The sequence below is a fragment of the Lepidochelys kempii genome, chromosome 9, assembly GCF_965140285.1.
Source record: "Lepidochelys kempii isolate rLepKem1 chromosome 9, rLepKem1.hap1, whole genome shotgun sequence".
Classification (NCBI taxonomy): domain Eukaryota; kingdom Metazoa; phylum Chordata; order Testudines; family Cheloniidae; genus Lepidochelys; species Lepidochelys kempii.
Genome location: NC_136388.1, coordinates 52,756,327 through 52,773,158, shown reverse-complemented (window position 1 = coordinate 52,773,158; position 16,832 = coordinate 52,756,327). Strand labels below are relative to the sequence as shown.

The 16,832-nt window shown below is 46.1% G+C and overlaps 1 protein-coding gene across 9 annotated transcripts in view; it reads left to right on the top strand.

Annotated features, from left to right (window-relative positions):
* The window catches only part of EPHB1 (EPH receptor B1), a 342,330-nt gene that overhangs the window by 317,837 nt on the left and 7,661 nt on the right, over window positions 1–16,832 (top strand). Inside the window, exon 17 of one of the 9 annotated variants that reach the window (XR_012160840.2) lies at window positions 12,482–12,651. The exons of the other annotated variants lie outside the window; for them this stretch is intronic. The gene's annotated coding sequence lies outside the window, so the exon portion shown is untranslated. The remainder of the gene's footprint in view (window positions 1–12,481; window positions 12,652–16,832) is intronic. 9 annotated transcript variants of the gene reach the window in all.

The window sequence follows — 16,832 nt, the reverse complement described above, 5'->3', positions numbered from 1 at the left end:
CCAGTAATTAACCCCATCCAGTTCTCCCCCATCCTCTCCCCAGAAGCCTGAGAAGAAAGGCAAGCTTTGCGTTGTGTCCAGAAAGTGAACAGATCTGACCCCAGCAGATCCAAGGCAGGTAGCATGCCCCAGTTGAGGGCAATGTTCCCTCTAATTTTTGACAGGCCATGTGCACAAAAAGTTTCTTCTGTGCAAATTTTTGTGCGCACGGTGTTTCACCATGTGCGCGGGGCTTAGGATCTGTGTGTGCGCGCACACGTGCACAGCTTAGAGGGAACAGTGATTGAGGGGTTCTCTCAGAGAATGCCTTCCTCTTTTCCATATGGAGGGAGCTGCTGCTTGAGCTCATCCACTGATGTCAGCTGTTGTGCGGCAGCATCATGAAAGAGGCAACCAGCTTCCAAACCTCTTAGGCCTCTAACAGGCAAAACCAACAGCCTAAACTCCACCCAGCAGTCCATGGTGCACCTGCTACATGCTCCCAACAAAAAACTCCACTTAATACGAGTGCTGTTATGTTCTGGATGAGTTTTATCTTCTGAGTGGCCTCAAGGTACATCCCCCACCCAGGACAGCACATTGCAGTATTCGAATCTTGAGGTGACAGAGGTATGGATCAGCACAGCAAGGGCCACCTGTGAACAAAAAGTGTGCACTCACCTTGCAAGGACAAATAGTAAACCTGCTCCTAGGTGCAGCTGCTACTAGAGCGTCCAGAAGTAGCCTTGAGTCTAACGAGACCTCTGAGTCACAAATATGGTTGCAAAGTGATGGCTGCATACCACCAATTAGTGGTGTTGATATAATTCTTGCCAATTCTTCTGGATGCTGCCCCCAACCCACTAATATTATCTCTGTCTTTTTCTGGACTGAGCCTCAGTCATCGAGTCCTCATCCAAATCCCAATCTCCTGCAAAGACTGGGTCATCATTTCACTGCACCGAAAGTATCAGCTATAATGGAGACATAGAGCTGGGTATAATCTGAATACTGCAGACGCTGTAGGCCAGGACTTCTTCTTAACCCTCCTGGTGGCCTTGTACACACAGTGGACAATAGTGGGTACAGAGCAGAACCCGGCTATACTCAGTATGAGAGACAGTTAAGGTGGATAAACAACTGCTCATAATTATCTTCAAGGTTCTTCTGCGTTAAAAAGTGGAAAACTGCTACAAAATGATTCTTCTCCTGCTAAGAACCTTCATCCAGTTAACAGCCTCTCATGAGCTGTCTGAAAAGCCACTGAGAGGTGTAATAAAATTCACATGGACACATTGTCTTCATCATTACTCAGGAGGAGATCATCCACCAACAAAAGCAGTGCAGTTTCTCTCCCACACCGAGGTCTAAACCCAGAATGACTAGGGTCAAAGTGATCTGAAGACTGAGAATATTCATGACCAACCTTCTCCATAGTCTTTCCCTCAAATACTGGAGATTTGGTACCAGTTTACAGGTGGTCCGGTGGTCATAAGCAAGATGATAACTTAAGTAGAGGCCTCCTTGGGAACACTTGGGATCCTACCCTCAGCATTGACGGTTGCTACTGTGTCATCACCAGTCTTTACCAGCCAGCGGGGACATGGCTCTGATACACAGGCAGTGGCCCAAAGCACCCCCAACATTTTCGGAACTTGAGCAACACTGGCTAAACCTCAAACGGGAGTCTCTGTGCTGGTACCCTCAGGACATTGACCTAAACTGACAGATGCTGCAAATGCTGTCTGAATTCCAGCCATTTGTATTGCAGTGGAACAAGCAAACTCCTCACAAAAGCGAAAAACTTGACTAAGTTTCTAAGCGGGGGCAGCTGGGATTAATCAGGCTATCCACCATCTGAAGCAGTTCTGCTGTTTTGTGATTTTGCAGATGCTATGAGAGACTCAACGATGCCTCTCCATGTCAGAGCATAAGTATTTTAAAATTCTCGGACTGGGTCTTCTACCAGTAGCTCTCTAAGTATCTCTCTCTTGGTTAGTCTGTTGCAAGTCATCTTTAAGACTTGGTGGCCTGTGAGGTTAAAGTTACATCAGCAGCCAGGGATAAAAGATCCTTCTAATAGCCCACGATCCCATCAATAGAGTGATCAATGCTTGCCCAGAACCTGTTTCTCTAGGTTTCCTTGGGCAGGCTTTGTTCCCTCATCTTAGTGGGAGAGAAGCACCAAAGCAGGAGTCTTCCCAGACCTAAATAATGTTGGTGCATTCCATGACAAATGACTCAAAATGTTGCTCCTATGTGTATTTAAAAGCTGCTTTCTCCAAATGAATGATTAGGGGATTTATGGTAAAATGAGTGGAGCTGGTCAAAATTTTTCCTTCAGCACATTTGTTTGTACAGTTGGAAATTTTCATGAAAAAATTTAGTGGTGATAGAAATGTTCTGATTTTTCAATAGAAAAACTGAAAAAAAAAGACCTTCTCCTTCCCAAAGTTTCTGGCTTTGGTTTCTGGCTTTAAAAACCAGAAAATTTCCACAGGATTCCCTGCTCCCCAATACTTTCCAGCAAGAAATAATTAGCATTTATGTCCAGCTCTAAAGATGAATAAAATGTAATAGCCCGTTTGCAAATCTTGTGGAACATTTCCCTTAAACTCCTCAGTCTCTCTCTCAGACACACACTCTCACTCCCCCTCTCAAGAAAAAAAGTCCTACAGTGGGTTGTGCAAACTCCAGTGTGACTGAGAGGCTTTATTCCTTCTCCTTGCAAGAGTTCTTCTCTCCTGAGTTGCTCTCACCTTTGACCCCCTAGGGTTACACTCTCCACCACAGATAGCAGAGCATTCTCAGTGCAGAGCCCACGTCCCTGGAAATAGCTCCTTCCAGGAGGCTGAGTTTAATGAGCTGCCAGGCACAATGTAAGACCTGCCTGTTGAGTTAAAGCTTTGTACAAGGTTTGCTTTAGCTTAATGTTGAAGAAGTGGAGATCTTATGGAAAGGAGTGAAAGGGCAGGTTTGCTGTAGGCCTTAAAGATAGAAGCTTGGGATGTTGTTATTGTTTTTCTAAACATAAGGCACCTAGGTGCGTGGCAATAGATGTGAAGCTACATTTCTGGCTACATTCGTGAAATCATAACTACATTCTTCCCATCCCTCTGCTTTAATATGAAGCTGTCTCTCCAAGTGAAGTGTGACCTGCCCATCTTCTGTCTCGTGTCTGTTTTTCAAAGAGCAGGCCCCACATGATTCATTAGATAGAGATCAGAGGTTAAAGGAGACTTGAGAATGTGAGTAGCAATGTCTCCGAGGGACCTTTGCAAAGATAAGATTGACCAGCTGTGCAAGGAGCACTATTGTATGATTTTAAATTATTTCTAGAAGCATCACCTTCAAAAGACATGACCTCCCAGATTATCTGAAACGCCAGGCTGGGCACCGTGCTGACTTCCCAGCAGTATTGACTTGGCCAGGCTGTACTTTCAGGAATAAATCCCAGTTAGGACCAGTTGGATGGCACTTTTCTTGGGTGGAAGAGAGAGTGTGTTAATTGAGAACTCTTCTACCTCCTGAGTTGAGCCAGCATGACTGTTGACTGACCACATAAAATCTAAACAGCGGAAAGGCAACATTCACTATGAATCATCCTCAGATTTTGCCAGTCCCTTCTAAGAAGAATTTCAGATTATAACATTGCCCCCACATTTAATTTCCTAATTCTTCCTCCCAGTTTTCTGTCTCAAAGGGTCTTTCTCCCCCATTGTCTTAACCAACAGCTCATGCCCAGGTTCACAAGAAATGGAATGTCACCACCATGTGAGATACAAGGAGTGTTCTCCTGTGAAATTCAAACACCGATGCTTCAGACTTGCATTGCTGAAAGGGTTTGGCCAGCTGGAAGAGTGACCTCCAGATTTCCAGGCCTCCATTCTAAGGCCCTGTTTCCCATACATAGGAATACATCACTCTAGAAAAGCAGCCTCTGGGTAGCCACATCCATTTTGCACTCACGGTGCCTGAAACGGGCACAAATCTGAACCATGGCTCCCTGAGTTTTCTCTCTACCTGCCGAAGGCAGCTCAGTGCTGCTCCCTCTGGAAAGCATAGTCTCCTCACTGAACAGTCTCAGGGCATGGCTACATTAGAAACTTCAAAGCGTTGCCGCGGCAGCGCTTTGAAGTGCAAGTGTGGTCACGCGCAAGCGCTGGGAGAGAGCTCTCCCAGCGCTCCTGGTAATCCACCTCCACGAGGGGATTAGTTTGGAGTGCTGGGAGCAAGGCTCCCAGTGCTCAGAGCCTGTCTACACTAGCGCTTTAAAGCGCTCAGACTTGCTGTGCTCAGGGGGGCAATTTTTCACATCCCTGAGACAGCAAGTTAGAGCGCTATAAAATATAAGTGTAGACAAGCCCTAAGCCTGTCCTCACTGCAATGCCTAGTCACTTGCAACTTTACAGCCCACCTGCTCCTTTCCATGCCCTCCTCTGGCAGCAGAGGACCTAGGGAGGATGGGAAGAACAGCTAAGACCTGCCTGTAAACAAGTCCCTCCCACCTGGCTGGAGTCCCAGCTAACACTGGGTGGACCCAACTCTGGTCCCCATCTCTTAGTCCTGGCAGTTGGCTCTGTCCTTTCTGGGCTGCTTATGTATCTTTCCCGGTGGGGGACCAAAAAGGAAAACAAAGATTCCAGTGTGACTGAGCATAAACCCTTCCTGTAGCCAATTCAAAAAAGAAACAGCCAGCGATACCCTCTTACTTTGGGGGTGCCTGCAGAGTGGTTTTACAGGAGTCCTTCTGGCCGGGGAGCTAAATCAGGCTCAGCTGGGAGTTCACTACATGCCTTGTAGGGCTGGGGGTCTCCAATAAGGGAGTTCCCCCTGCTGCTGCAGGAGCCCCTCCAGCTTCGTAGTCCTTCCTGCTTTGCTGACAGAAGCTTCCTCCTTTTTTAAAGGCCTCCTTCCCACCACCCACATAGGCCTCTCTACCTCTTCCCCATCAGGGCAGGGTGCACAGGCCCCATCACACTGCCCACCAGCATTATTCCTCTCCATCAAGAGCACAAAGGACTATGGAGGCCTCTCACTGGCCCCAGCAGCAAAAGAGTAATGCATCCATCTGCTTTGAAGCAGCCAAGCAACAGCTCTCCTCTGGGGAGTGGAGAACGTGGCTTTCCAGGCTTCCTGGAAATCTGCTACCACCAGCTCCACAAACTGCCTCAGAGAGGCTGCTAGAGCCCATGGTGTGGGAAGCCTCCAGCATGGCCAACCTCTCCTTTCTAGGCTGTAGGAAACAAAGGGGGATGGGCCCCACAGATACCTCCTTTCCACAGTTCCTCTATTTATTCAAGTTATTCTGCTCTCCCTTGTGGCCTTGTATGGCCCCAGCAGTGTCTGTTCTGACCCAGTGCATTCTGGTGTGTGGGAATAGGACAGTTTTGTTTCTGCCTGTGTATTTGTCCTATTTTAAGGAAGGAGGTTCCATCCCTGCACTAGGGTTGCCAATTTTGGTTGGATGTGTTCCTGGAGATGTTATCACCTGACATAATCTTTAATTAGAGATTGATCTTTAATTTCCTGGAGACTCCCAGACAATCCTGGAGGATTGGTAACCCTATCCTGCGCTCAGACTGTCCAAGGCATCTCTTTTGTCACAGAGGAGTCTTTAGAAGCTATGGTGCAGCACTGAGCCTTTTACAAGGAGAGCGTTGGTTGTGAAAGCCTTCAGCCAGGTAGCCTGTGGGACTGCCAGGTGGGCATAGCACCCCATCCATTTCTTTCCTGGACCTGTGGATTCTAGTGTAGGAGAAGATAAATGTATTGGTCAGAACCAAATTGCTCTGATTTTTGTTGGATCATTTTGCTGGCCCCTTCATGCTGCTGCTTTTGCACTTTGTTCAGCCATCAGGGCTTTCCTGGAGTCACACTAAGGCAAATGTGGACATCTCTTAGAATCATAGGGACCTCAGGAGGTCATCGAGTCCAACCCCCTGCTCAAAGCAGGACTGATCCCCAATTAAATCATCCCAACCAGGGCTTTGTCAAGCCTGACCTTAAAAACTTCTAAGAAAGGAGATTCCACCACCTCCCTAGGTAACGCATTCCAGTGTTTCACCACACTCTTAGTGAAAACGTTTTTCCTAATATCCAACCTAAACCTCCCCCACTGCAACTTGAGACCATTACTCCTTGTCCTGTCCTCTTCTACCACTGAGAATAGTCTAGAACCATCCTCTCTGGAACCACCTCTCAGGTAGTTGAAAGCAGCTATCAAATCCCCCCTCATTCTTCTCTTCCGTAGACTAAACATCCCCAGTTCCCTCAGCCTCTCCTCATAAGTCATGTGTTCCAGTCCCCTAATCATTTTTGTTGCCCTCCGCTGGACTCTTTCCAATTTTTCCACATCCTTCTTGTAGTGTGAGGCCCAAAACTGGACACAGTACTCCAGATGAGGCCTCACCAATGTCAAATAGAGGGGAACGATCAATGCCCCTACTTATACATCCCAAAATGCCATTGGCCTTCTTGGCAACAAGGGCACACTGTTGACTCATATCCAGCTTCTTGTCCACTGTAACCCCTGGGTCCTTTTCTGCAGTATTGCTGCCTAGCCATTCGGTTCCTAGTCTGTAGCAGTGCATTGGATTCTTCCGTCCTAAGTGCAGGACTCTGCACATGTCCTTTTTGAACCTCGTCAGATTTCTTTTGGCCCAATCCTCCAATTTGTCTAGGTCCCTCTGTATCCTATCCCTACCCTCCAGCTTATCTACCTCTCCTCCCAGTTTAGTGTCATCTGCAAACTTGTTGAGGGTGCAATCCACACCATCCTCCAGATCATTAATGCAGATATTGAACAAAACCAGCCAGAGGACTGACCCTTGGGGCACTCCAATTGATACCGGCTGCCAACTAGACATGGATCCATTGATCACTACCCGTTGAGCCCAACAATCTAGCCAGCTTTCTATCCACCTTATAGTCCATTCATCCAGCCCATACTTCTTTAACTTGCTGGCAAGAATACTGTGGGAGACTGTGTCAAAAGCTTTGCTAAAGTCAAGGAACAACACGTCCACTGCTTTCCCTTCATCCACAGAGCCAGTTATCTCGTCATAGAAGGCAATTAGATTAGTCAAGCATGACTTGCCCTTGGTGAATCCATGCTGACTGTTCCTGATCACTTTGCTCTCCTCTAAGTGCTTCAGAATTGATTCCCTGAGGACCTGCTCCATCATTTTTCCAGGGACTGAGATGAGGCTGACTGGCCTGTAGTTCCCAGGATCCTCCTCCTTCCCTTTTTTAAAGATGGGCACTACATTAGTCTTTTTCTAGTCGTCCGGGACTTCCCCAGATCGCCATGAGTTTTCAAAGATAATGGCCAATGGCTCCGCAATCACCTCCGCCAACTCCTTTAGCACTCTCGGATGCAACGCATCCGGCCCCATGGACTTGTGCACATCCAGCTTTTCTAAATAGTCCCGAACCACTTCTTTCTCCACAGAGGGCTGGTCACCTCCTCCCCATGCTGTGATGCCCAGTGCAGCAGTCTGGGAGCTGACCTTGTTCATGAAGACAGAGGCAAAAAAAGCATTGAGTACATTAGCTTTTTCCACATCCTGTGTCACTAGGTTGCCTCCCTCATTCAGTAAGGGGCTCATACTTTCCTTGACTTTCTTCTTGTTGCTAACATACCTGAAGAAACCCTTCTTGTTACTCTTAACATCTCTTGCTAGCTGCAACTTCAGGTGTGATTTGGTCTTCCTGATTTCACTCCTGCATGCCCAAGCAATATTTGTATACTCATCTCTGGTCATTTGTCCAATCTTCCACTTCTTGTAAGCTTCTTTTTTGTATTTAAGATCAGCAAGGATTTCACTGTTAAGCCAAGCTGGTCGCCTGCCATATTTACTATTCTTTCTACACATCGGGATGGTTTGTCCCTGTCTTCTTCCTGCCAGCTAAGAGATAGCACCTCTCCTGCTTCGTTCCAGGGCAGGGGCTGCAGCCAGAGTGGGCGCCACAGTCTGTCTTATGATCTTTTCTTGTTCCAGTTCTGATGCCTCTGGAGGGAGGGCTCTGCCCACCTGACACCCTTGGAAATGGCAACAGGCAACATTGTCACCTCTCACAGGCAGAGGAAGATCTGAGTTGGATGTGTCTGTACCTAGCTCAAATGAATTCTGAGTTGTTTGTCACCAGGCTCACTATGAGTCTGCCAAGCTGTCTCTTCCGTCCGTATTGGTCTCTCTTTGCCCAGATGCGACATTTGATTATGGTCCTTGCCATCCCAAACAATTTCTTTTAAAATGGCAGATGCCTCCAGTAACACTGAGGGATGTGCTTTTTGACAGCCAGTTTAACAATCACCATCTTTTTTGTTCTCTCTTGTGAAGCTAGGCAGCTTTGCAAGAGGGCAGCATGGCATTGTAAGAGGGCACCAGTGTACTTCCATTTTCACTCAAGCACACAAGACTTCGGCAGTTCTGCCATCAGATTTTTTTATATGTCCCACTCCAAGCCCCGAGAGGTGCTGACCACCCATTGCAGCTCCCACCGTCCTCAGGAATGGACTTGGAGAGATGGAGGTGGAGAGAGGGTGGTGCCTGGAAAGATGGACGGGGGCATAGAACTGTACCCTGGGGCTGCAAACCAGGTTGAGACAGCAGGCCAGTCCCATCCAGGCCCTCCCTATGAATTCTCCCTTCCTACTTGTGATTTGTTAAGCCCAGCACATATTACATCCCTAATTCTGAGTCTTGCTGTCTGATTGCATCACTGTTTAATTTCTTTCCCTCTCTGTTCTCCATGCCGCCAAGTCTGTCCATTTCACAGGCTGGCTTTTCTCTGGCAGTGAGTCTATCTTTCACACTCCCTGTTTATTTCTTACGTCTATCTACTGATCAATCCATTTGTCTGTCTTGCCTCACTCTTTATTTTCTTTGACTGAATCTATCTTGTTCTCTCGCGCTCTCAAATCATGTCCTTTTACTCTGTGAAATGCTTTTCAATTGTCAGTTTCATTTCTACATTTCTATGGCAACCACAAAATCTCAGCCTAGCCATCATCATTTTTTTTTTTTTTTTTGCATGTAGTGGATTTGCTGGGAACTGCGGACAGGCTGTACTTCAAGTAATTTATCTCGTAAAGCAAACAGCTGTGGGGAGGGGAGAGGGGGCAGAGCTGAAGGAGGGAGGCCATGAGAGGCTGGGTCTAGGATATGAAGAAGGCATTCAGTGACTGAAGGCTTCCTGGGGTCCCCAAGCGGATAGCTTTGTGATTGGGGTGGGGGTAGGGGTGCGAAACTTGCTGTGAGTGGCTTTGAGAGGTGCTTAAATCTCCCTTACAGCTGTAGACAGATGGTGTGGTGTTTGTTAAATGGCTGTTTACAATTCCACTGAGCAGTATAAAGCCCGCTCAAGAAGCAATTGGAGGTGTGGAAAGCTCAGATTGCTGTGACAGAGACAAGAGCACGAATATGGGGGCGGGGAGCCAGTGTGTGTATGAGAAACACACTAGACCACACTCATTGTTGAGACTGTATCATCTGAAACCTGCAGCCTCTGGAGTGGAAGATGCTCTTGCATGATGGAGATCTTTGACACAAGACTGGATGTCCTAAAACAAAACATGCCACAGGACATGGTCCTCATGGAGAAAACACTGGGTGACGTTCTCTGGCCTGTGCCATGATGCTCAGCCTAGATGATTATGTTGGTCCCTCCTGGCCTTGAAGAATGAGTCTATTTCATTGGTGCCCAACAAAGTCAAACTCAGATGTTTCCTTTTCCTCTGGAATTCACCACTCTCTTTAGAAGGTGCCATCTGTGGAAAGTCAGGGCGCATGAGTGTTAGACAGACGGCTTTCTGATAGCAGTAATTAAAATGGGTTGCAGTGTAGCTGGAAGCCAAGGCAAAGTCAATCGCTCTCAGATTAGAGACAATAACAGCATTAGAAATACAGCGAGAGGACAGATTAATAGCATTATTATGTGGCTTTTTATAAATAAAGGAAATATATTTTGCACTGTTAATGACCTTCAAATTAATGGCTCTTTGAAAGCACTTATGTATATTTAATTGTAAATGTTGCTGAAAGTCAAAGCGGGGATTGCAGTGAAAGCAGCAGGAAGCCAGTTTTTAAATAAGAGCAAACTCGGATCATTATTTCTAAGCCTGTCAGCTTTGGGGAGTTTTAATGTATTCATTTTTCCCCCCAAGAGAATCATTGGTGGGGTTTTTTGCACTTTGAAGGTCTCCACTCTCTCTCTGTGGGCAATGACTCGAGATCTGTGTTGTACTTCCTGATTTTTCTTTTTGGCTTTGTGCTCATTGAGAGAGTAATCACATTTATTGATATCCAGTCTAGGAGCACAAAGGATTCGGGGACCTGACAATTCGAGGTAGTTTAGTAACTGGTGATTACCGATGTAGCATAGTGAGAGGTTTATTCTGCCACAAATAATAATGCTTACCTTGTAGGCAGCAATTTTCATCCAGAGATCTCGGCACACTCTATAAAGGAGGGTACATATAATTATCCCCTTCTACAAACAGAGTAACTGAGGCACGGAGAGGTGAAGTAAGATGCCTAAGGCCACCCAGCTGGTTGATGGCAGAGGTTAGGTCTCCTGACTCCCAACACAGTGCCCTGTCTCCTAGACCATAATCCTTCCAAGTGAAGAGAAGGTGGAGAGAACCAGAATGGCATAAAAGTAAATGTCAGAGTCCTTATTTTCTGAGAATATGTGGAATGGCTTCTCCCTAATTCCCATTAGCTTCAGTGGGAGCCGAGTTAGGCTGACACAAATACTTTGGAAAATGTCGCTCAAGATATTTAATATTTCTCTGTGGGTGCAAATAGCTTACCCCAAGGGTTCACAGGAATCCTTTTTGCATATGTGTTGTTACAAAAGCTGCCCAGACCCCACTATTACAAGGTGCATACAAATAGACTTCCCAAGAGGCCTTGGGGCAATCTGGGACATGATGATTTGGAAAAGAACCTAGTGTCTCCTACTGATTGGGATGCTGCAGGAGTATTCCAGCTGGTAGAGGCAGGGAATCTGGAGCAGAATAAATACTCAGGCTTCATTTATGGCATTTTTTAATGAATTACCATGATCATTGTTGCTGATTTACAACTAGGATGTACTCATTTGCATTTCTTACATCTCTTGCCTCTGATCTAGAAAAGCTGCTAATAAATTTGAACCACAATATGTTCATTTAGAAGTCATTATTTTTAAACATTGAATTTGACTTTAAAAAATTCAATAGGTTTCAGCTTGAGAAATGAATTTCCAAACCCCACAATAGATTTTCAAACACTGCCAAACAGATTCCAACTCTTCATATTTCCTTCTCCTCTCCCGCCTTCATTTCTCTGTATTTGGGTTATATGTGATTAATTTATCATTTAAAGGCTTGCCATTCTGATCAGAGTTTTAAATCTGCCTCTTGCACTTAAACCAGGTGTTCTGTATTTGCTTCTTCAAAGTTCTGATCGAGTAAGGTGATCCACAGAACGTTATTCAATTTACATGTCATAATCTGATTTAGCGGCTCTTATATAAGAGCCTGCCACAATGAATGATCTAATTATAACTTGGGAGCCTTCCAAATTGTTTTCAAAGATTTTCAAGGAGACCCTCTTGTGAAATTCAAAATAAGATTCCCCAGGATAAGAGAGAGAGAGAGAGAACTTAGTATTAGAAACTTCCAAAGTGATTCTGGGGAGCAGACACAGATACCCCATATTTAAATGCTTGTTGCATTCACAGAGTAACATGAGCCCATGGGGTGGATCCAGTGGATGTCCTCAGTTCTAATCTGAGAGCTGCCACTGAAATTCTGTATGACCTTAAGCAAGTCTCTCTACCTTTGTGTGGCCTGTTTGCCATCCCACCCATTGTGCATTTAGACCAAGGATCTCAAACATGCGGCCTGCGGGCTGCATACAGCCCATGGAGTTATTTCCTGTGGCCGCCAAGCTCCCCGGCCGCCTCGCCCCCTCTCCCCCCCTGAGTGTGCGGCGCTTAGCGCTTTCCAGGAGGGAGGGGGAAGGAGTGGGGAGCCGCGTGCTCAAGGGAGGAGGCAGAGAAGAGGCAGGCAGGGGCAGGGATTTGGGAAGGGGTTGGAATAGGGGCAGGGAGGGGGCAGAGTTGGGGTGGGACTTTGGGGAAGGGGTTGGAATGGGGGCAGAGAAGGGGTGGGAAGAGGTGGGGCAGGGGTGGGGCCTCATGGAAGGGGTGGAGTGGGGGCAGTGGGGAGCGGCTTTTGTATCTTTATATGAAAAGGTGTCAGTGATGCGGTCCTCGGGCCAATGTACTAGTCCTCATGTGGCCCTCGTGGTGATTTGAGTTTGAGATCCCTGATTTAGACTGTGAGGTGTTTGAATTTAGGGACATAGGAATTGCCAGATTGGAGCAGACCCTAGTCCAGAACCCTGTTTTTGACAGTGGCTGGTACTACATGCTTTGGAGGAAAGCCTAAGAACCCTGAAGCAGGCAGATGTGAGAATGGAAGGTCTCTCATTATGTGTTTATACAGCCCCTAGCCCAGTGGAGCCTCTAGGTGCTACCAAAATACAACTACTATTAAAGCATAATGGCAGGTTCGATGCCAAAACAGTGCTGAAAGAAGTTATTCTTGTGGCAAATTTGTCATGGAAGTGTGCCAACCCATCTGACAACAACCTGAGATGCTTGAACTCTGATCAGGTTATAATTTTACATCTTCCTCTTTTTTATGCATTTGGGTGTAATGTGCATTGGCAGATGTCTGCCTGTATGTTTCTGTGCAGAGTGAGCTACTTCTACAGTCCTGCTCTGACCGGGTGGAAGTGCCATTCCAGCACAATTTTTGTGCGTGAAGGTGCATGCTGGCTCCAGCAACTGGAAGCAAGAAGTGAACTTTAATAAAAAATAAATTGGAAGCCTCCAAAGGCATCTTAACCAGCTCTGTTAAGGAAAACAGGGAGAGGATGAAGGTTGGAAAGAGGAGAAGAGGGAGGAAGAGATGATGGAAGAAGGTGACAGAAGTGGGGAGAAAAGGAGACAGAATCTTTGGAGTTGATGCTAGTCTCCCACCAGTTTTACACTAGTGCAAGTCTAATAATTTCAGTAGGGTTACTCTAAACTGGCATCTATATAAGGGAAAGGAGAATCAGGCCCATTCAGTTCTGATATTGGTGCAGTACATTTTTTCGTGGGCTGTGCAGTATGAGTTGGGCTCTTTATCATTTCCCATGGCAGTCTAATTTGCAACCTCATGCTATAATAGCTAACAATTAATAAATAAAAGGCTTTCCTGATATTCGGCCTAAATTCCCTTTCTTAATTTGATCTCAGTAGTCCTACTTATCTCCCTGTGAAACACACAAAGGGCCAGGTTCTACCATCATTATGCACAGTGAGTAGTGACTTACTCCACAAGTAGCTGCATTGATTTCACTGCCACTACTTGCCCAGTAAGGTGCTACCCAGAAATCGTGGCAGAATTTATACCCTTCAGTATCTCAGCTCAGATTCCTCACAATGGAGTCACCAATCAGGATTACTTGTCTCCTCTGTCTTGTTGATGGCTCCACTTTACTTGTTTCATTGATGTTATCAGTTGGGCTACCCAGTGTTCTTTTCCTTTTGTCAGTGTGCTCCTCATCTGACCCCTTCTCAAGCACAGAATACGGTTTTTGGTGAGTAGTATGAAACACTTCACAGTCGGTGTTCTCTAGCTTTTTGTGTTACTCATTCTATTCACAACATTTGTCTATCTATATACTTGCTTCTGCAGAAGAATTCCAGCCATTGTGTCCAACTTGTGGTGCTTCTTCTGATGGTTTATCCTTTGGTGCTTAATACAGTTTTGCTTTCTTGGTTTCTCCCATTGATCTGATCTGCTGGTCAGGCCCTGGTAAGTTTTCTTCCAGAAAGCAGATGGCCTTGCACTTCATGTAAATGTAGTTCTCCTGGTTTTCATTCAGGAACAGCAGCACTGCAAACCTTGTGCATCAGCTCACCTTTGGATCCATGCTGTATTCCACTTATGCTGTGTACTTTTTTCAGAGGAGTTCAGTAGGACTTCACAGTGCCTGTCCTGCACACTTCAGTGGCTTCTTCTAAGAGCTTCCTGGGAATTCCCATGGAAATCCTCTGCTAGCTGTCCAGAGTGTTCACTCAGCATTGGCATTTATCTCTATCTTCACTTCCAGCCCCCTCATTATCAGCACTGGCTCGCTGCCCCAATTGCTCAACCAGCCCACACATGCAACTCTCAAACATGGTACCAAGGAATGCATATCGCCCTTGACACCCACAGCACTTTCAGCTACTCACCTCTTTGAATGCAGCAGTTGTCATTCCTTCTGTGTTCTCATTGCAAACACCCCTTGAGAAACACTGGGGCTACCTTTCCTCTTCTCTGCATGCTGCAGCAAGGGGAGGTGAGACTGATTTACTGATGAGCACCTCTGACTTCATCATCCCACTGGACATGACATCACAAAACCGCCACCCAACAAAGGTCATAGGCCAGCTGCATCTTCACGGAGCAGGAAGAGGAAGGACAGCTCCTTGTGTTCTTACAACCTCACCACTCAACCATCCCATTTTTAGAAGGCAGCAAAAGAGGGAAAGAGGATGGAGGAAGCCAGAGAACAAAGAGGGAGAGCAGAAGACAGAGCATCCATGTTTATTCCCATTCTGGGATTCTTTATCCCAGGAAAAATACTATAATGCTTTACTATGCAGAGTGTCACTTAATAGTTTAATGGCTGCAGAGCCATGATTGAATGAGCATACTGGCTGAATTTCATTCCCCGCTCAGGTCAGAGTAGTTCCTTGGCTCTTTGATAGAACAGCTTAGATTTAACCAGTGCTGACTAGCTTAGGACACGGAATTTCACTCTGATACCAAGATATCCAACTCCTTTCATATGATGGTTAAAGTCCAGTAGCAGAATAGCAGGCTCAAAGGAATTCCATCTCTACTGGCTTTAACCCCATCAAAGGTATTGCATTTGCTAGGTCTCCTACTTTGCTATTTGCCCATTGCCACATAAAAGGAGTTCTTTGTTTGCCTCCCCTTCCTCTCTCTCACCCGGTACCTTCTTCGTGTTCTTCCTTCTGTCTGGTTCTGATGTCTCTGTATTATTATCAGCATTACAGCAGTGCCTAATGGCCAGACCTGAGACTGATGCTCCACTGTGCAACGTGCTGTATGAGCACGTAGTGAAGGACAAGTCCCCACCTGCCCTGAAGGATTTACAGACAGCTGATGGGAGAGAAGACAGTAGCACAAACAGGCAACGTGCCATGCACAGGGACACACAGCAGCTCTGTGGCAGAGGTGGGAACAAAAGCCAGGTCTCCTGACTCCTAATACTGTACATTATCGATAAGGGCACACTACCTTTCATCACCGTAACTTTCCATTCTCTTCTGTCTCCCTTTCAGTTGTCTTTCTCTCACACACACTTGTCCACAATCTTTGCTTTCTTTAGGGCATTTTCATCCCTGGAGTAACTTCACTGAAGTCAATCCAGTTACACGAAGGATGAATTTGTTCCTCCATCTTGATGATTATCCTCAAGGGTCTGATTAGGCAATTGAACCCTTGTTTTGAAGGTGGGGAGAGAGGGCATGAAAATGATGCTTAACATCAGTGCAATTATCAATGCTAATTAGTACTGACTGGGACTGACAGCATGAAATACAGACCATGCCAAGTATTATATTTGAGGAGCAAGATGCCTGGGGAGTATATGTGAAAAGCAGACTGGAACTCTCTTGAGCCTACCACAGACATGTGGGCTTGCAATCTGCACAAGTCAGTTCTTTCCCCATTCATCAATTTGCTAAAACATTTTCACAGGATTCCTGGGTCCCTCCCCTGGACAATTTAGAAGTGAGCCCAACCAATACACTTTGGATTTCAGAATCACTTAATCCTGATTTCCCCTCTGCAGCCCAGAGATTGCATTAGTTTGAAGAGTCGGGAGAGCCCAGCTCCTGCTGTCAAAGAGTTGATCATTAAATACACAATTTCTCCTACTGTAATTTCTTGATTGGGTTGGATTTTATTCAGTGCACAGAGCACTGGTCTCTTATTTGGTTACTTATCTGTTTATTACTTATTTTATATTAACGAGTAGGAAAACCCAAATGGGACAAAATGGGACACAACACTGAAGGACTGGATTGCCTGGGTGGGGAAGGGATATAAGGGGGCTTCTCCCACCTTATGTTTCCTGCACAAGAGCTAGGGAAGACTCTTCCATCCAGGTCCTCCAAGGCCACTGACCCCAAAAGGAGAATGGAAGGAGCCACAACCAAGGTTGAAACTAAACAATTCCTCAGCCCAATGGTTGGGGTAAAGAGGCATTGGTCTTCTGGTGGTGCCACCTTTCAGATGAGACAGAAAAGAGGGAACATGACTACCTGCATTCATGAAATATATCGCTTTGCTGCCTTTTCCCAGCTCTGTGATGGATATCCTGTGTGACTTTGGGCAAGTCACATCACCTGCCTCCAGCCCAATTTCCCCAGCCTCAGGACAGGGAATGTAATACTCTCCTATCTCACAGGGGTGTTGCAAGACTGAATTTGTTTGTGTCTGTAAAGCACTTTGAGATCCTCAGGTGCAATGCCCTATACCGATGCAAAGTATGACATTTATTATTGATTCCAGGGCAGCTCAGCACATGTACGTGGATACTAAGCAGGATTTTCACATTGTACAGCCAGGAAATGTCTGTAAGGGGCTCACCTTTGCGGAGGTGTTAAATGAGATTTGCCTAGTCCAAAGAAGCGTGATTTGGAAGCCTATGTATATTAGCAGGCTTTAGTCTTATCCTGCCTCTTGGAGTGGTCTGGATTAGCCGAAGGAGTGTATAGGTATGTAG